We start from the raw sequence: 21,546 nt of genomic DNA on the forward strand, positions 1-21,546 counted from the left end.
CCTCTACTTTACCGCCGCTGAGTGGGCTTCGTCGAGGTTCGCAAGTCCGTTGGTTTGACACTTTATCGCAACGATCAGTGCCTGGAATTCTGCCGGACTGTATTTCCGACAGTATGTTTTTCAAAAATTTCTGCGGGAGCCCCTACCCCCCTTTAGTTGAAGCTCGTAGGAAGTCAAAAGTAGAAAGTCGAAGTTGACTCAAGTAGAAAACTGACGATTTAAAGTTTAAAAGAGTATGTTTTATTCAGGTTAAATGCATAAAGTTACAGTGAACTACATGAAAATATCTTTTTGGCCTCAGAACTTTTGATTTGCAAGTATTACTATAGTTCGCATTTTGAACCAAACATCCATCTATATTATAAGCATGGCGAACTACAAATTAATTATAATATACATTTATGTGATATTTATGTGAATATTTTAATTATGCCACAAATATACCACGGTTCAAAAGTAAGTGAGACTGTAACATATGTGCTATTACATGTTATAAGCAATATTGTATCAAAGGACATACAAAAGGTATCGGTCCTTATTTGTATATCAGATTATTTTAATATACTCTGCTAGAAGCTTCGAAAAGAAGTGTAAGGTACGTGTTTTATTATCTGTGAAATTGTTATGGATGTACAAAAATATTGGTATCAATATATTATGATACGTTTTACCTAAACAATATATTTGTGATACATTTTACCTAAACGATATATTGTGGTATATTTTACCTAAACAATATAGTGTTATAAACTATAACATTTATGGAAGATCAATTGTGTGTGAAATAGCTTTATTTAACGCCCGCTTCCACCGAGGTGATATCGCAGACAAAGAGGAAGATCAATTACGAATCTCAACATTTTAAAGCAAGTGCAGTAACATATGTTTTTTGTCTAATACATTATTTATGATATTATGGCCAGTTGTTTTACATATGAACGGGATTTTAAAAAGTTCTTGTACGTAGCAATGCTGCAATAAAACTCAGTTGTTAAAACTCGCTGGCCCGAGAAGAGCGGACGGGTGATCTGCTCCCCTTGTCCTTAAAATGATTTTTCGTCGTCAGAATAAAATTAAGTTAAAACAGAAAGTCTAGCTGATTGGTGTTTGGTATCCTCAATGCGGGTAGAAAAAAAAACCTTAGGGGAAATGAATCTATGTGACAAAACGAAGTTCTAGCAATAACAAGTTATATCTGGACCCGTGGATTATTTACAAAGTAAAATCTGTTTGCGCGTTCCATATGGATAAAACTTGTCAACTCCTTTAAAACAATCCATTGTTTTTACATTTAGATTCCTATAAAGTTTTAGGTTCATTAAAAGTTGTTCTTGTTGTGTACATTTCTCGCCCAGATATCAGTTACCTGGAAATATAAAGTATAGAGCCAACAGCAGCCACACAGAACAGAACATTATAAGCATTTATAATAACAAAACATCAAACTAAAATATATCTATTCTTTTGTATGCATTATATAAAGATTTATATACAGTTTGTTTTCCTTCTTCGTCTTACACGCAAACAAGACAATGTTTACACCCAAAATGGTGGAAAAGCATCGGAGTCTCAGGCATTGATCATTGGTCTTGGTATGTGGATATATTTTTGCTATAATCCTGTCTTAATTGTAGGTTACTAATGTCTTTAGTAACTGGTTGCAAATGAGCATCAAATCTCCGGTGGGACGTAGGCAGCTCCACCGGTTGGACCGTTTGCTTAGCCAGATCGCTGTAAACAACATTTCTTGTAGCTAAGACTCGGTTGATTTCAGTCATGAACCATGACATTTTTAGAAAATGTCTACCAGTTCATCACGGTCTATTTTGCGAACGGCAATTTAGTCTTAATTGCCCTATGGAACTCCTGGTGGGGCATTTCATTCATTTTAAACGTGATACGGGTCTTTTGACCTTTTGACCAAGTATTAGAAGCCATCACACTTACAAAAATCTTGAGAGATACTTCTACATCAGGATATGCAGCCGTCAACTTATATAGTAACCACTAAATAACTCACCACGTTGTCCATCATGCAAAGTTGGAAATGAAGATTCATATCATATTTTCTTTGTCTGTGAATGTCTGATTGATGTTAGAACGAGTTTATTCCAGAGAGAGAGAGTGGGGAGGGGGGGGCTCAGCTCGACACAAACTAGATCATTTCGGGCCTAGCATATGGTTCATTTTATTTCAATAATTTGCTCGCGCGTAGGGGTCTTTAGCAGTGGAAGGAAACCGGTTATTACAAAGAGATAAGAAAGGTATTATGATGTCAGAAATATGACCGATATATGTATACAATTTCCAGGTTCACTCGAAATATTAGTGATCTCGTATTATTTTAATAATTTATTATTTATATAATATGTGTTCCTTTTAACTGTGTAAAACAAATTTCCTCTGGGAAAATTAGGTATTGCGTTATTCTCGTTTTAAAACAAAAGGAGTTTTATATTAACTCCACACAACCAATTATTCTTAATGTTTTGTGTTAACCATGATGGCGTCACTGGCTTCAATCGTCATAATGGTAAAATGGCGTCATGCCGTCTCCAGTTCATCAAAACTTCTTGCCCAGTTTATATGTTAAAAGCTAGATATATGACTGAAGATACTTTAAGTAAATCTGTGTTTGATATGTATTGACAGACGGTCAGTACGTATGTTATCACGAGATTTCAAGCAGAAATTTTGAAAACTAAAACGAGTTCTAAAAATGCCACATTCCCCGACTTTGCTCTCAAAAACAAAATTCTGATCATTTACCCGATACATTTATTCAAATTTAAATAAGACGTAACCTTTTACACCAAATTACTTATTTCGAAGAGTTCGCATGGTTCTGGCATGTGCCGACTTTTCAAAATAGCTTCAATAAGGCCCACCATCTCAGGGAGGTAGTTGAAGGAAGGATTAAGTGCATTGATATGCCATTATGATGCATTCAGTTATGCAGTTATGAACTAAATAAGCATTTAAGACGACATTTATTTTGAAATGAAATGAAATGGGATTTTACGTTCTTCTTATCTGCATCTACTGGGTTAATACAGTTTGCCATCAGAGTATTTTATCACGGACATCAGCACTACGGACTACTCTTATTTCGAATTCCGACTGTAAGAGGTGCACGTAGTTTTTCGCGCCTTCCGTCCCGCAGCACGGTCAAAGGGTTACTAACCAGGCAGGAAAATCCAGATGAATCTTCTCGGCCAACAACGCGAGCGAATACGAGAGCTCCAGGTTAGCGAGCCAGCGTCATGGGCCTACCCACTAAGTTCCCCTTATTTATTATTAACACCATACATTCCCCTTTCTCCTAAATTTTCCATACTCAACTTACCCTGCCTGTCTATAATTATATATACTTTAAATTTCAATAAATGTATTTTAGGTCTTTGAAGCTTGGTGATTATAATGTTCGTGTTTTTATATAATAAACGATATTATATTAATATATCTCATGAAATTTTATGTAATTGGCACTCAGTTGTATGTATAAAAATTGCAAAAGAAGTATCTAAACGGCCAATTAAATTCCATTGAAACATGAAATATATATATTTTATGTTTATATAATGACATGCCAAGCGGAGCGGAGCGAGCAACATAATTAAAAAATGATAATTACATTTTCATCTTCCAGGTGATCGGCCCACGCCTGGAGTCTTATTTAAAGGGCCAAACTTGGTTATATTTTGGAGAATAAAACTGATTAATTTTGTGTTAAAAGTCCGTAAAACTCTACCTGAGACCTGAGCAACTAACTCAATATACGTGATACGTTTTCAAACTTAAACCCGTCAGTCTTCATCGGGAAATACAGCCCGGTGTCCCAAGCTGTATTATACGGTGTCTGGATAAAACCAAACATTTATAAAATAACGTGTTGGTATCAAGTACGCACGTGGGTCATCCACTGTATAGACCTCTAAAGGAACGGCAGTAGATTTTCAGGTCACTCAACGAAAAGATTGAATCGAAATCTTAAAAGGGTTGGCGCCTTAAATTTCATACGTACACTTTTATTTCTGAGAGTCTGTTAAAATCCGGGGTGGTCCCCTTTAGATAGAAATATTGCAAGTTTATGCAAAATTGACAATTAATGATAAATTCGGATGTTAATCTGCTGATAGAAATTGCTTCATCTTTTCCCTTCTGGAATCAAGCTGCTGTCTGTCCAATTCTCACAAGTATGATAGTTTTGTAGCTTTGGGTTTTGGACCTTCAATCTAATTGGTCAAATATGATATAAATAATTAGAGAGATTGGTTAATTGAGCCAAATGACGTCAAAACCCAACCTTATATGGTAATGGAAATTTACTGGAGAAACTTCCCGCAAGATATTATGTTATCAACCTATAGAATTGAATATTTAGCACATTATAACTTTTTTTTATATAACAATTTGACATTCATTCACTAAGTTGATTTAAGTACATACTACATATATGTGAATCTAATAACTTGCCAAAGATATTAATTAATACAATATAATGCCATCATTAATTTCAAGCGCAAAAATTCTAGCAAATTAGCCTTTTGCTAATTTGGAATTTCTCGGATTTAATCTTTTTTTTCCCCATGAAAACAAATTTGACTTCATTTTTATGTACAATTTTGTTGCCAGAGCATTTAGTATATAATTATTATTCTAGAGCGTATCCCAGAAACTGTTATTCTAGAGCATATCTCAGAAACTGTTTAAGATACTTTTATAACACTTTTACATTCATCAACCTATTATTTTATTTTCTGATGACCGTCCATCTTCAGGAACATATTTCATTATCCGCTCAAGAAATCTTTTTGAAACTGTGTACAAACATCAAACTATTATAGTATTTTATTTTCTGATGTATAAGCTTAATGTTAAACATACAGCAGCTGATTGGGGTAGGCAAAGGTTGTTGTGCAAAACTTACAGGGAGTAGCGACCGTGTCTTGCCGCGCTATTGTGTTCAGGGTATGAATCTTCCGACTAGTCACATTGATATTCCAAGAAGTTGTTTCTGCTTATGCCTTCCAAACAAGCACAAGGGCGCGGGATGGAGATGACTAGTCATCTTGGTATCATTGTATTGAATTTTGTGACATTGTATTATTCATTGAGATAATTATAGTTCATTTATTATAACTTTTATCATATTGGTTTGTTATAGAATTTTTGCCGAATAATGTATTTTAGAAAGAGAAAATGAACACTCGATTTTTTACCGAATAATGTATTGCGATGGGTCGCAGGTGTTACAATTTTCATTATTCCTTAAAAGGCATATATTCAGTAACCAAGATCGATTTTACATTTCTAAATTATTTTATTTCTTCTTGATTAGAAACTACGTTGTTCATCTATAGCTACATGCGCGATAATTGGGTAATATTAAGGTAAGACTGTTTTATAGATTGTTTTAGCCTTATTTACAAGATCAAACTGATAAACTGCAGATGGCTTGACTTGTTTCAAAATATCTTACAGTCGAAAGCCTAAGTTGGCAGTTGGATTTTTTGCGGCACAAATCCAAAATGGATCGTGGTCTTTGACTTCCAACGTTGTCCCTTTCTTCCGTGACCGAAACAAAAGATTACTACCACACTTCGAACTTCATTCTTTAGGTTAAGGGCAAGTGTTGGTAACGTACATCTCTCAAGAATAATATTTGGCTTTGATATGGCGGTTATGACAGTCTTGGTGAGCTCTGTCAAATCCAACCCCACTCTTTCTTTTAAAGATGTCAACGCCCCTAATTGCTTTACGTCACAGACTGACCAAAGTACTAATTTCTAAAGATAGAATGGGCATGCCTCATACCTTGCAAATTAGCAGACACTATTAACTAATTTGGCCAAATAGATATACTATTCAAAAAAAAGTAGGGGATATTTGATTTTTAAGTGTTATTAAAGTCACCTAATGAAACTGACGAAGAAACAAATGACAAAATGAAATGATGTTCACATTCATCGATTTATTCCAAATGATCGTTAGACTAAGTAAGGCACAGACTGACCATTATAAGGGTAAAATGATACCCGGGGTCAAACAGCAAAGTTACCACAGCATCACAACCAAGTCAGTAACGGGTAAATCCTCCTCTGTTTGCCAAACAAGCATTGATCCGACGTGGCATACCCCTAATGAGACGTCTAAGGTCATTTTGGTCCAGATTGTCCCATTCCTGTTGCAACGCAGCAGCAAGTTCTTGGACATTGGCAGGACGTTGTTGACGTTGACGTAACCTCTGTCCAAGCTTGTCCCAGACATGCTCGATGGGGGAGAGGTCGGGACTCAGTGCTGGCCAAGGTAATGTGGTGATGTTCTGTTGTTGGAGGTAACCTGTAACGATCCTGGCCCTGTGACATCTTGCGTTGTCATCCTGGAAGATGAAACGGCGGCCATGACGTCGTGCGAACGGCACAACATGGACTGCCAAGATGTTGTCCCGGTAGTACTGGCCTGTAACACGCCCTGCAACAACATGTAAAGCCGTTCTTCCAGCAACAGTGATGCCTCCCCACACCATAACAGAACCACCCCCAAATCGATCATGTCTGATGACGTTAACGTCTTGGAAGCGCTCGTTTCGACGACGCCACACCCTCCTACGTCTGTCCAAAAAATCAACAGTGAACCTTGACTCATCTGAAAACATCACATTGCTCCAGCGTCGATTATCCCAGTGTTGACGATCCCTACACCAACGACGTCTTGCCTGAATGTGATGATCTCTCAAACAAGGGATCACGCGAGGACGTCGGGCGCGAAGGTGACCCCTATGCAGTCGATTCCGAATCGTCTGGCCACTCACTCTCACACCAGTGTCTGTTTGAAGACGAGCGCTGATCTGATTTGCTGTGATGACACGATTTCTCAAGGCCAAGGTACGGATAAATTGATCCTGGGCTTGAGTTGACGCCCTTGGTCGACCTGAGCGTGGTCTGTCCTGTACAGATTGTGTATCACGGTATCTGGACCATAGCCTGCTTATGACAGACTGAGAAACATTCATCGTCCGCGCCACAACCGCCTGTGTTGTGCCGATCTGTAGCATGCCAAGGGCACGTAACCTTTCATTTTGGGTAAGCCGACGCATATCAAAATTTGTTTTCTGGTCACTAAAACAATTAAACTGATGTTTCCACCCTGGAATTCAATGCCACAATGACTGTAACATTCAAAGTCAGAGTCGTGCAAATCTTGGGTTGGACCCCCATGATGATCCCAAGCATCACCTGCATTCCATGCAGTAGCTATTGGTGCGTTTGGGCGTCACATGTAACTGGAAATGTTTCTTCTGTTAGGTTCTATAGTGACTTTTTTCGTAGTCATTTGCATATTTTAGTATTATGCCCCCAAAATCAAATATCCCCTACTTTTTTTGAATAGTATATATTCCATCACATCACCGTTGGTGCAGTTTCATTAACAAGACAGGATATGACGTGTTTATAATTCTAGTGATTTGAAAGCTGTTTCGTTTGTACGCTGTTTTATTGTCAGCAAAAGCCAAACACCTCTAAATAGTCCTTACAAAAAGAAAGAGTGTAATTGTAGCGTCTCTCGCGTCAAATTAAAAATAGTGTCAAGTGTAAGTAGGGTATATCATTCTACCACTTTTTTTTTGTGTAGTTAACATAACTTCCATATTTTTGTACTTTGTATCATGTGAGTAGTGGTGGGGAATTTCGCCAGAGAAGCCATAACAATTTCTTGCTCCTTTACAATAATCAACATTAGCGCTGTCATTGTTACAAGTTATACATGTGGAAAATCGAAGCAAAAATCGAAATAAATACCTTTGTAACTCGAGTGAAAATGTTTTAAAATATCCACGGAAAGTAAAATACACCAACAAAGCAGCTATGTCTCGAAAGGAAAACTTGGAATTGAAAATATACGCCATCCAGCAGCTTTTCCGAGTGCGTAATGTAACTCTGGAACAGAAAATTCTAGAATGCTAAAAAAAATCAGTAGGGTTCGTCCTCTCCGATCACAATGAATCATGCCGAATTTGAAAATCAACAGGCCTTCATCCTGCTTCGGCTGAAAAAATGTTTTGAAAATATAAATCCATTAAAAACTGTAGCCATACGCTCGTGGCCGCATTGCTTCGAAACCAGATTTGAAATAAATCAGTTAAAAACTACATCCTCTGTTGCGTTCATAAGGTTTTCGGAAGGGTATGGGTAACTCCATAACGGAAGATCTCGGAATGCTGAAAATCGATAGGGTTCACTCTCTTGTACCTAATGCTTTACACAAAATTTAAAACTAATCCGCTAAAAGCTATGTGAAAATTGACATTAACTCATTTTCTCCCAGATGATAATAATGTGTCAACCAGATGAAAAATTAACTATTGAAAATAGTGTCAATTGAAATTGTGTTTAAAATATATAATTATGTCTCATTTGAGCCACAATAAAAATCTATAAAGCAATTGTCAATACTGTTCAAGATCAATGTCAACAGCCGTTTATATTATGCTATATACATAATTATTTAATGTAGTGTATAGTGTATGCCTTTCTGTCAACTTAATCGTGTATTTATGGTATGTATGCCGCGTACTTTATGACCAATAGATTTTATATATTGAACAATATATCTTTTATTCTGAAGTACAATTATTTACGTTGATATGTGTACAGTTTTAAAGATATCAGATCTAATTCTATTTTACCAGTAACCAGGATTTCAAAATTTTGAATTTATTGTTACCCCGTTCATTCGTGAAACATTTTTACAGCACTAGGGTATCCCAAAGTGGAAGGGGGGGGCAAACATTTTAAAAAGTTTATTATTTATTATAGCATTGTCTGGTGGGGGTGATTTTCTTTGTTCAGTACAAATCCCACTCGAAACCATAGATCACACGACGTCGTGTACTGATTTTTAAAATGTTAATTGCGTCTTAAATATTGGATAGTAGAATTCCATGTTCACGGATAAGATAACAAACATCAATATTGATAGAAATGGGCCAATTTTGAATTCTAATCCGTGTTTCTAATTTCGAATATGATGAATAATATTGATTTAGAGATCTGCGTACTTTAATTTGGTGAGGTAAATATAAGATAACACTATTCCGTCTTGTCGTTGTACATGTACGTTAATTAAAGGGCATAAAATAAAATATTGAATTTGATTGATCTGATCTGTTATTTCGATTACAGATCGTGCCAACTCCTATCAGAATAAATTTGGGTTTCGTAAGTTTAAGCGGAAATCAATCTGGTTAAAACACAGGTCCTTTTTCGTTTCGTTTGTATAGTTCAAAATTTCGTTTTACTTGTCTTTAGTGTAGGCCATCGAAAGTATAAAAAAAACGAAACGAAATATAGATCTGTATTTTAATCAGATTGAGCGGAAATCGACCTTTTTTTAAAATCAATTTTAGTTATATTTGTGGTTGGCAGTGTCAACAGTGGAACACAAAATAGCGGATATCTCAAGACTACTTTTATAGACCTAGAATTTCAACGAAGACAGATTGTCATCCAACAAAACAAATCAACATACAATTTTATTTTTAATCCAAATCAAAGAGATGTCTGATCAATTTAATCTATAAATTGTTCACATATCTGGCTCACTATGGCAGTCCAGTTATGTCCGATTCATTAGTTATATCCGGAAACCTAACTCCAAACTGTGACCCCAGTTAGCATTATTATTCTTTCCAGAACACTTAATGCGACTTCAGATTTACCAGACAAGTTCACGTGGCTAATGCCTGTAATGTTCATTCCATTTTGTATTTAGAAATATTTACAGTAATACCAAGAGTAAAGTCAGATGTTATAGCCATGCAATCCGGGGTCAAACAAGTATGAGTCCTTTTTTGTTTGGATTGTTCATAAATGGGATTGTTTTAAGACTAAAATCAGAATGTAGATCAGTCGATTGGAAATATATTTTCACTATTATTTGCTGATTACTTGTCATTAGTTGCTGACAGTATTGTGAACTTACAAGACAGATTAAATGTTTTATAGAATACTTGTAAGCCATGGAATATCTCTGTAAACTTCGAAAAATCAAACGTTGTTATATTCAAGAATGGGGGTGTATATTAGCAAAAAAGGCTTTTTATTGAATAAGAAATTGAAACTGGGTCTCACTACCAACCGGTTCAGTAAATTAAAATGGAGTTTATGTTGCACAAATATTGCCCAACAAGCTATAAGGGCACTAAATGTAATAAAGAAATGTCTAAAAGAAATTTGGTATTATAAATTGCAAAGTCGGTTTATATTGTTCGATTGCATGGCAGCATCTATTCTGTTTTATGGATCAGAACTATGGGGGCTTGAATTAAGACCACAAATTGAGTTTGTATAAAATACATTTAGCAAATTGTTGCTATAAATTTGAACAAAGATTAGAGATGAATGTGGTAGATATGATTTGTACGTAAACTCCATGGGCAGGCCTATCAAATATGTTCTTAAATTAAAACTCATGGATGATAATAGATTACCAAAATTATGCCATAAAATGTTGTTTAAATAAGACTTCTTGGGTAGAAAGGATTGTTGTGTGCTGTTTTATTTTTCTAAGTTAAGCAATATATTGATTAACTATGTGTGTTTTATACCGTTGGCTTTTGGCTACAAAGTATTTGAATAAAAATATTATTATTATTATTATTATTATTATTATTATTACAGGCCCGGCGGAGTGGGGGGGGGGCTAGGGAATTTGGCCGCAAGTACTCTTTTCTCCAGGTTATTGCGGCCCCTGGACCCACGCCTATAAGGACCTAGGATGGAAACCCCCCAATCAAGAATTGCTCCCGACGGCCCTGTATTATATACATATTATTATATAAACCCTTTAAACACTAATACGTTATGCCTTTTGCTAATTTGGAATTTCTCGGATTTAATCTCTTTTTTTCCGTGGAAACAAATTTGACTTCATTTTTATGTATAATTTTGTTGCCAGAGCATTTAGTATATAATTATTATTCTAGAGCGTATCCCAGAAACTGTTATTCTAGAGCATATCTCAGAAACTGTTCAAGATACTTTTATAACACTTTTACATTCATCAACCTATTATTTTCTTTTCTGATGACTTTCCTTCTGTCCCGATTTCTTTTCAGGAACATATTTCATTATCCGCTCAAGAAATCTTTTTAAAACTATGTACAAACATCAAACTATTATAGTATTTTATTTTCTGATGTATAAACTTAATGTTAAACATACAGCAGCTGATTTGGGGTAGGCAAAGGTGCAAAACTTACAGGGATTAGCGACCGTGTCTTGCCGCGCTATTGTGTTCAGAGTATGAATCTTCCGACTAGTCACACTGATATTCCAAGAAGTTGTTTCTGCTTATGCCTTCCAAACAAGCACAAGGGCGCGGGATGGAGATGACTAGTCATCTTGTTATCATTGTATTGAATTTTGTGACATTGTATTATTCATTGAGATAATTATAGTTCATTTATTATAACGTTTATCATATTGGTTTGTTATAGAATTTTTGCCAAATAATGTATTTTAGAAAGAGAAATCGAATTTTTACCAAATAATGTATTTTAGAAAGCAAAAATGAACACACGATATGATTCAATGTGTCGCAGGTGTTACAATTTTCATTATTCCATAAAAGGCATATATTCAGTAACCAAGATCGATTTTACATTTCTAAATTATTTTATTTCTCCTTGGTACGTTGTTCATCTAAAGCTACATGCGCGATAATTGGGTAATATTAAGGTAAGAGTGTTTTATAGATTGTTTTAGCCTTATTTACAAAATATCTTACAGTCGAAAGCCTAAGTTGGCAGTTGGATTTTTTGCGGCACAAATCCAAAATGGATCGTGGTCTTTGACTTCCAACGTTGTCCCTTTCCTCCGTGACCAAAACAAAAGATTACTACCACACTTCGAACTTCATTCTTTAGGTTATTGGCAAGTGTAGGTCACGTACATCTCTCAAGAATAGTATTTGGCTTTGTTATGGCGGTTATGACAGTCTTGGTGAGCTCTGTCGAATCCATCCCCACTCTTTCTTTTAAAGATGTCAACGCCCATAATTGCTCTACGTCACAGACTGACCAAAGTACTAATTTCCAAAGATAGAATGGGCATGCCCCATACCTTGAAAATTAGCAGACACTATTAACTAATTTGGCCAAATAGATATATTCAATCACATCACCGTTGGTGCAGTTTCATTAACAAGAGAAGATATGACGTGTTTATAATTCTAGTTATTTGAAAGCTGTTTCGTTTGCACGCTCTTTTATTGTCAGCAAACGCCAAACACCTCTAAATAGTTCTTACAAAAAGAAAGAGTGGAATTGTAGCGTCTCCCGCGTCAAATTAAAAATAATGTCAAGTGTAAGTAGGGTATATCATTCTACCACTTCTTTTTTTGTGTAGTTAACATAGCTTCCATATTTTTGTACTTTGTATCATGTGAGTAGTGGTGGGGAATTTCGTCAGAGAAGCCATAACAATTTCTTGCTCCTTTATTATAATCAACATTAGCGCTGTCATTTTTACAAGTTATACATGTGGAAAATCGATGCAAAAATCGAAATAAATACTTCTTACCTTTGTAACTCAGGTGAAAATGTTTTAAAATATCCACGTAAAGTAAAATACGCCAACAAAGCAGCTATGTCTCGAAAGGAAAACTTGGAATTGAAAATATACGCCATCCAGCAGCTTTTCCGAGCGCGTAATATAACTCTGGAACAGAAAATTCTAGAATGCTGAAAAATCAGTAGGGTTCATCCTCTCCGATCACAATGAATCATGCTAAATTTGAAAATCAACAGGCTTTCATCCTGCTTCGGCTGAAAAAATGCTTTAAAAAAATAAATCCATTAAAAACTGTAGCCATATGCTCGTGGCCGCATTGCTCGAAACCAGATTTGAAATAAATCAGTTAAAAACTACATCCTCTGTTGCGTTCATAAGGTTTTTAGGAAGGGGGTGGGTAACTCCATAATGGAAGATCTCGGAATGCTGAAAATCGATAGGGTTCACTCTCTTGTACCTAATGCTTTACACAAAATTTAAAACTAATCCGCTAAAAGCTATGTGAAAATTGACATTAACTCATTTTCTCCCAGATGATATTAGTGTCAACCAGATGAAAAATTAACTATTGAAAATAGTGTCAATTGAAATTGTGTTTAAAATACATTATTATGTCTTATTTGAGCCACAATAAAAATCTATAAAGCAATGGTCAATACTGTTCAAGATCAATGTCAACAGCCGTTTATATTATGCTATATACATAATTATTTAATGTAGTGTATAGTGTATGCCTTTCTGTCAACTTAATCGTGTATTTATGGTATGCATGCCGCGTACCTTATGACTAATAGATTTTATATATTGAACAATATATCTTTTATTCTGAAGTACAATTATTTACGTTGATATGTGTACAGTTTTAAAGATATCAGATCTAATTCTATTTTACCAGTAACCAAGATTTCAAAATTTTGAGTTTATTGTTACCCCGTTCATTCGTGAAACATTTGTACAGCACTAGGGTATCCCAAAGTGGGGGGGGGGCAAACATTTTAAAAAGTTTATAATTTATTATAGCATTGTCTGGTGGGGGTGATTTTCTTTGTTCAGTACAAATCCCACTCGAAACCATAGATCACCCGACGTCGTGTACTGATTTTTGAAATGTTAATTGCGTCTTAAATATTGGATAGTAGAATTCCATATTCACGGATAAGATAACAAACATCAATATTGATAGAAATGGACCAATTTTGAATTCTAATCCGTGTTTCTAATTTCGAATATGATGAATAATATTGATTTAGAGATCTGCGTACTTTAATTTGGTGAGATAAATATAAAATAACACTATTCCGTCTTGTCGTTGTACATGTACGTTAATTAAAGAGCATAAAATAAAGTATTGAATTTGATTGATCTGATCTGTTATTTCGATTACAGATCGTGCCAACTCTATCAGAATAAATTTTGGTTTCGAAAGTTTAAGCGGAAATCGACTTTTTTTAAAATCAATTTTAGTTATTTGGCTGTGTCAACAGTGGAACACAAAATAGCGGATATCTCAAGACTACTTTTATAGACCTAGAATTTCAACGATGACAGATTGTCATCCAACAAAACAAATCAACATACAATTTTATTTTTGATCCAAGTCAAAGAGATGTCTGATCAATTTAATCTATAAATTGATCACATATCTGACTCACATCCGGAAACCCAACTCCAAACTTTGACCCCAATTAGCATTATTATTCTTTCCAGAACACTTAATGCGACTTCAGATTTACCAGACAAGTTCACGTGGGTAATACCTGTAATATTCATTCTATTTTGTATTTAGAAGTATTTACAGTAATACCAGGCGTAAGGTCAGATGTAATAGCCATACAATCCGGGGTCAAACAAGTATGAGTCCTTTTTTGTTTGGATTGTTCATAAATGGGATTGTTTTAAGACTAAAATCAGAATGTAGATCAGTCGATTGAAAATATATTTTCACTATTATTTGCTGATTACTTGTCATTAGTTGCTGACAGTATTGGGAATTTACAAGACAGATTAAATGTTTTATAGAATAATTGTAAGCCATGGAATATCTCTGTAAACGTTGAAAAACCAAACGTTGTTGTATTCAAGAATGGGGGTGTATATTATCAAAAAGGGTTTTTTATTGGATAAGAAATTGAAACTGTGTCTCACTACCAACCGGTTCAATAGATTAAAATGGAAAGGATAAGAGGGCAGAATTCACATAGGTTGATCTTTAAATACCTAACATAAGCACATACACGTGCAAAGAACAAAAACGTTATACACTGCCAGTCCAATACTTTACTAAAAATGAGAGAGAGAGAGAGAGAAAGAGAGAGGAGGGAGAGGGGGTAACGTCCATTCGACGCAAACTAGGTCATTTCGGGACTAACATGGTTCAATTTTATTTTAATAATTCGCTTGCGCGTAGAGGTGGGTCTTTAGCAGACGGAGGAAACCGGGGGAAGCGGAGAACCCCCCCCCCCCCCCAAGGGGTTGGACAGGCGACGCTACTCATTATCACGGTACAACCAAGGAATCAAAACCACGCCAGTTGACTAAATTACAGACCTATATCATTCGGCCATCCAACCCCCTTACTCAAAATGAAAAACAGACATACAATAAGGAATATTTCCTAAACGTTGTATAATAATATTGTGAGTAATAATCGGCTATGTGCTACATGAAATATAAATGGGAAAAACTAATACCTTTACGAGTTACCATTTACATGAAATGTAGTAAAACAAAAACAAGTAAAATCTAAATGGCCTGTGTAGTAATCAAAAGTTAGGAATCAAAACATAAGCGTGTGTATTAATTACAAAGTTAGGACATATTATTTATATAAATCAGAGAAAAACTAAAACTGAATACAAAAATTCAGGCCTGTGTAATGATATATGTTTTCAGAAAATCGTGGTCGATGTGAAGTTTGTTCTAAGAAAAACATCAAATCTCGTTACATGTAATATATTCTGATGCTGTAATAAATCAAGAAATTGTTTTCTAGATTTTCATGGTGCGGTTGGAAATTAACTATGCATTTGTATTTCAAGTTAAAATTGTTTACGCCTTTAGTTGAATGAATTTAACTATGGATTATTGTTTCAAATTGTTGAGAAAATATAGTTTTCTTTGTTTGAATTGTCTATTTAGTGTTGCGGATTAAAGTTATGATGAAAATACAGATTTTAAGAATACGAGTATTTAAACGTTTTTGTCTTTTTCGTATTGAAAATAATTTACCCCTTTACCGCCCCGTCGGACGTTCAAGTCCCACCCCCAGTCGCTTCAGCAAAATTTGTAAAACTTAAAAATAATTTTGTGGATACCGTAACTAAACCCAAATCATCTATAAAATATCATAAAACAAGAAATTATTTTAAATCTTAAACACTTGGGCCTTATTTCAAGTCCGATCAGATTCTGGGCCCTTTCTCACCATTATTCTTGACTCATCCCGACCATTATTTGAATGGCAAAAGTATTTAAAATATGACAAAAATGACAACAATACTCTGAACTTACAGACTGAATAAAATGAGCTTATCTATAATTGAACCTTTCTTTTTCTGATATAATTAATAGTCGAAAATACAGAAGGGAAAAAAGAAAATAGAATATAGGTCTAGATGTATGTAGAAAAGGGCTATAAAATTACATACTATGACAAAAAGACCAAACAAAATTAATCTGTACAGTATTCAAATTTGAAATTGTAATGCTCCGCATTGCCGAGATAAATGGGTAATATAATTACTATACATATTTTATGTTTATTATTTTATCATCGACCCTATAATAGATTTTATGAACTTTTTTAACCCAAGGACATGATACTGTTTGGGTATTTATAAAGATTTAAAATAAATAGTAGAACATTCTGGTAGAATACACATGGTCTATTTCCATTTTTTTTTTAAATCAAAAATCGAAATTATATTTTTTACATTTTGTAGTTATTTCAGAATTCAAAATGTATAGTTTCCCCGTCACAAAAAATAACACAAAAAAATTTTTGGAAAAAAATGAAGATTTTTAAAATTATGGGTAGGTAAATTGACCCTAAAAAATAATATCTTCTGTTAGTGTATTTAGGTAATAACGACATAGGTAATATTGGGTTAACATACATGTGGAAAATAGGACTAAAATGGTAGGTAAAAAATGGCACAGTTAAAATTAAATAACTAATGAAAAATTGTATACATTGTTTAGACATAATTTAATCAAAATTCTATTATTCATTACAAATAGTATAGCGTTGTGCCGCAATGTTATTTATTCCCTTTAATTACACCTGGTCTTACATTCAAACAGAGCTAGACCAAACAGTTGTTATATGATTTTCATGACACTTTTCACATCGTAGAGTAAGAAATGAGAATTGAATTCAAGAGTGAAAAGAACAGCAAATGAAAACAGATTGGCTTTATGGATTATGTCCAGACATAAAGTTATGGTATAGTAGGCTAACCCCATAACAAGCATATTTGTATTTTTCCTTTTTTCTTATTTTCTGTTGTATTTGTTTCACTATCTTTTCTTAAATTATCGGGGGGGGGGGGTGAATGGTTAGCACGTACGCGCTTTATCATAAGGTCTGCCAGTGAGTCAACTGGCGGGGTTTCGAATTCCCTGTTGTACGTGACAAAGAGTAGGGTCGTCTGTCCAACCTCGTGGGTTTTCTCCGGGTCCTCCGGTGTCTCTCCGCTATACTAAAGACCCCTAAGCACAAGCGAATAACTGAAATAAAATTGAATCATGTTTTAGTTCCGAAATGACCGAGTTTGTGTCGAGTGGACGTTAAATCCCCACTCTCTCTCTCTCTCTCTCTCTCTCTCTTAAATTATCATTGAAGATGCAGAATTGTAAATTGGATATTGGCAGGCCTACTCAATACGCAGGGTTCTTTAAAAAAGAAAATAGGATATAGGCCTATACATAACAATATACAGAATCAACTAAAATATTACCTCATTTTAAACATCAGCGAAAAAAAGGTAATAAAATAAAGTTGGACACATATACACATGGGTTGAATATATATAGCCTATAATTTGTAAAGATAAAGATTCTAAAATTACAGACCATGCTGATCAAAAGAACAAAAAAAACTAAGTGCACAGCACATGTTGAGTTTTTTCCCATAAAAAAAATTGGTTTAAGGTCTATATTTTTAAAGAGAAAATACGGATTGTTTTGTATTAATTTAAACAATGAAAATACACAATTTTGAATTGTAAAGAAGAATATGAAATATAGGCCATAGAATATAATTATATAATGTAATCTTAGATTTAAAAAATAAATACATTTGTGCTATTTTCTCTGAAATTAAGACTGGGAATACAGCTTTGTGAATTGTAAAGAGGAAAATGGGATATAGATCTATAAAATAAGTATTTTTTTTAAAGGTAAGAAAATAGGATATGACTATGCAATGAAAGGATTTTATTATGCAGTTTAAAGACTCCAAAATTACAGACTTCGAAGATAATATATAATACCCCACAATAACAAAAACAAAATTAACTTATAAATCTTTGAACTATTCTAAAATTACTAGACAAAATACACGTGAATATTTGCGCGTGTGTGTTATATGTTGTATATTGTATTTAGGACGCCTATTTCACACAAAATATTATTTTATATCCAACTGAACCTTCCATATAAACATCTATCTGCATAATAAGTTTATGAAAATATGCATTTAAACAACATTTAGATATTATCTACCGCCTGTAGCACTTTCCCCTCAAACTAACAATAAATTGTGTATAGGAATTTTCTATTAAACGGAAACCTTCTTGTCGCTGTAAAATACTCGATCAATATACCAAGTGTTAATTTATCAGATAATTTAAAGCATACATTATTTAACACCATATCTTTCTGCATGAAATGACAATAAATTACTTTTTGAATAAAACGGAAACATACTTTTCTTTCGTTATTGTGGCTGTAAAATAATATACGAATTATTATTTTATATAGCGTAGAAATTTGCAACACGTTTTAACATCCCATCTTTCCCCTGGTAGTTTCAGGGCTCCCAAAAGTAGTTTAGGTTCTTGCTTAATTTGGTGTCCCCGTTTAATCATGAATTTATGTCGTTTTTGATGAATTGCTAAGGTTGCCGCAAGTTAGATGTGCAGAAGCTACACTGTAACAAAAATTTCCGTGAAAAAACGTAAAAAATTCCGGAAACAAAAATTACCAGGAAAATTTTATCCGTATTTGTTTTTCCTGTAATTTACAGAAATTCCCTCAATTAACAGAAATTCCATTTTCAAATACAGAAAAAAAAACCCTGGTAAACTTTGTTTCCTGACGATGATGAAGGTGATAAAAATTTCATTGAATTAACCATTGACTTTATATGCGTGCGTGAAATAGCTTTATTTAACGTCCGCTTCTACCGAAGTGACAACACAGATAATCTTTAAACGTAACCTCTTTTCGCTAATATAAGAATCGAGAGCAAGGTATCACAAACCGCTACTCGTCAGTTGTTGGATGCTTTCAGGGGTAAGTTTGCGGTATTATCAATTCGCAGATATGTAGACTCTGCCATAGAGACAAACCGACTTACACTGGCCAACCGGTTGTACTATCCGGATTTATGCGTGCTTCGTTACCAGATATTACAATCTTAACACACGCAGCATTAAAACATATTTTTATATATTTATGAAAATACTTACAATCTGACTTCCGTATGATGAATCACAATACACTTTATAGATCTTATAAATAATGGAAATTAGATATATATGACAATCAATATACCAAACTTTACAAAATATGATTCTTCATATTATGGTAAATAAATTGAAATGAATACTATAACATGATGATTATTAGGAATGATTATATATGTATACGATTACTTATCGTTGCACCGTTTATCCCGTAAAATAACAGACTTAAGTCCATTACAGAACGGAATAAAACATTTTATCCCTAAATTTCAAGGAACTTCCTTGTCATTCCACCGTTTATTCCGTAAAATAACAGAATTAAGTCCATTATAGAAGGGAATAAAACATTTTATCCCTAAATTTCACGGAAATTTCCTGTTTAATACTGAATATTCTACAGAAATACATAAAACACGTAATTTGAAGAAATAATTCACACTATTAACACAATTTCTCCAAAAAATCCATCGATTAACAGAAAAAAGGTGTTAAATTACGGAATTCGGCCACATAAAAAATGGATATACTCTATAAAACACAATTTACAGTCAGTTTTTCTAAAGAAATTTTGCGCCTATTCGAAGAGAACACCACCGGACCCCCACCACCAGGGGTATCATTAGGGCCGACATTAACTATAGGTTCATCATTTCTGCCTGTTTTTTGTTTTTTTGTCTTTTTTGTCTAGCTTCCAGTATGGTTGTGGCAATCACAAGAACTTGTGAAATTAATAACAGACATAAATGAACCGGTGGTTACTATCGGTCTAGATGATACCACGGATGGATCGGGGGCCCAAGGTGCATGGGTCCGATGGGATTCTCTTCTCACTGGCGCAAAATTTCTTTTGAAAAACTGACTTAAAATGATGCTTTCTATGATTTATCATGATGTTTTCAGCCTATGTACAAATTCTATGTCTGACAATCTTATCGGAAATTAATTTTTGAACCCCGTATTGAACTCAATAACTCTGACAACTTTATTTTTCAAGATCCAAAAGAACAAAAATCGTCATATTGGATTCTATTTTTATACTTTTAAATTTACCTCATCTGGGCTATTCATAATTAGTTTTGTGGATGGAAATTGAACTCTGCACCCTTAAAACCCTTAACCTATAGGCTATAAGACATAGTGTACATGTCATATCTAACGGAAGCAAAAAATTTAATGACGATTAATTAAAATTCCGACGTTTGGGATTTCATTTCTGCCATCATGGATTCTTGAATATATACTGAGCGCCATGGAAAACGCATCACTTTTTTTTCCCAAATATTTTATTACTAGGTGGTTTTGTATGTATAATATTATGCAATACTATGAACTATTGTTTCACACAATGCTCCCAAACGCAAAAAATATCGGCCCGTGTGCAAAAAAAAAAAATTGCACGAGATGCACATGAAAAACCCAATATTCACGGGCAGCATTGCGTGTGAGCCCTTTAAAAGCATGTTTTCAACTTAATGTGCAGTACATGAACTGTGAAACGTCAATCTGTCGTAATTTGTTGTTGGACGTGTGAAGGAATCGAGCTAGAGATGCCGAGAAAATCAACGGAATGAAGCCATGGGAATGTCCAGGGCTGGCATGTCTACACGTGCTATTGCCAGACACTTCAATTGTCATCAGTCCACTATTGTAAGGTTGGTGGAACGTGTTCGAGTTACTGGATCAACACGTGACCGTCAACGTCCTGGTCCACAACGCGTTACAACCCAGGCTCAAGACCGCTACATCCGGGTCACTCATCTGCGTGACAGATTCCGCCCAGCGACTCGAACATGTGCAGCAGTCGTCGGAAGACAAAGACCAGTAAGTGCCAACACCGTAAGACGTCGTCTAAGAGAAGTAGGACTCCGTGCACGACGACCTTATGTTGGAGCTATCCTCAGGGATCATCACCGTCAGCGGCGTTTGATATGGGCTCAAGGACACCAGACATGGAGAAGAGTAGACTGGTTAAGTGTGCTATTCAGTGATGAGAGTCGCTTTCATCTTTATCACGCTGATGGCACCGATAGAACATGTCTGGGATGAGATTGGACGCCGTCTGTATCGGAGACCACAGATGGACACCATTACTGCTTTAGAGGCTGCTCTTGTCCAAGAATGGAACAATTTGCCCCAGGCCTTCTTGCAAACATTGGTTAATTCCATGCGACGTCGCTGCACAGCATGCGTAGAGCCCGTGGAGGACACACGCGCTACTGACATATGTGTCGTACTTTTGGTTTTGACCCCTCTGACTTTGTACCGTTGATTACAGATTAAAC

General features: G+C 34.9%; 1 protein-coding gene across 2 annotated transcripts in view; it reads left to right on the forward strand.

Annotated features, from left to right (window-relative positions):
- The window catches only part of LOC126815686 (uncharacterized), a 43,074-nt gene that overhangs the window by 13,981 nt on the left and 7,547 nt on the right, over positions 1-21,546 (forward strand). Inside the window, exon 1 of one of the 2 annotated variants that reach the window (XM_050541555.2) lies at positions 11,646-11,741. The exons of the other annotated variant lie outside the window; for it this stretch is intronic. The gene's annotated coding sequence lies outside the window, so the exon portion shown is untranslated. Of the gene's footprint in view, positions 1-11,645; positions 11,742-21,546 lie in introns of those variants that run through there. 2 annotated transcript variants of the gene reach the window in all.

This window comes from Patella vulgata, chromosome 3 (assembly GCF_932274485.2).
Source record: "Patella vulgata chromosome 3, xgPatVulg1.2, whole genome shotgun sequence".
Lineage (NCBI taxonomy): Eukaryota > Metazoa > Mollusca > Gastropoda > Patellidae > Patella > Patella vulgata.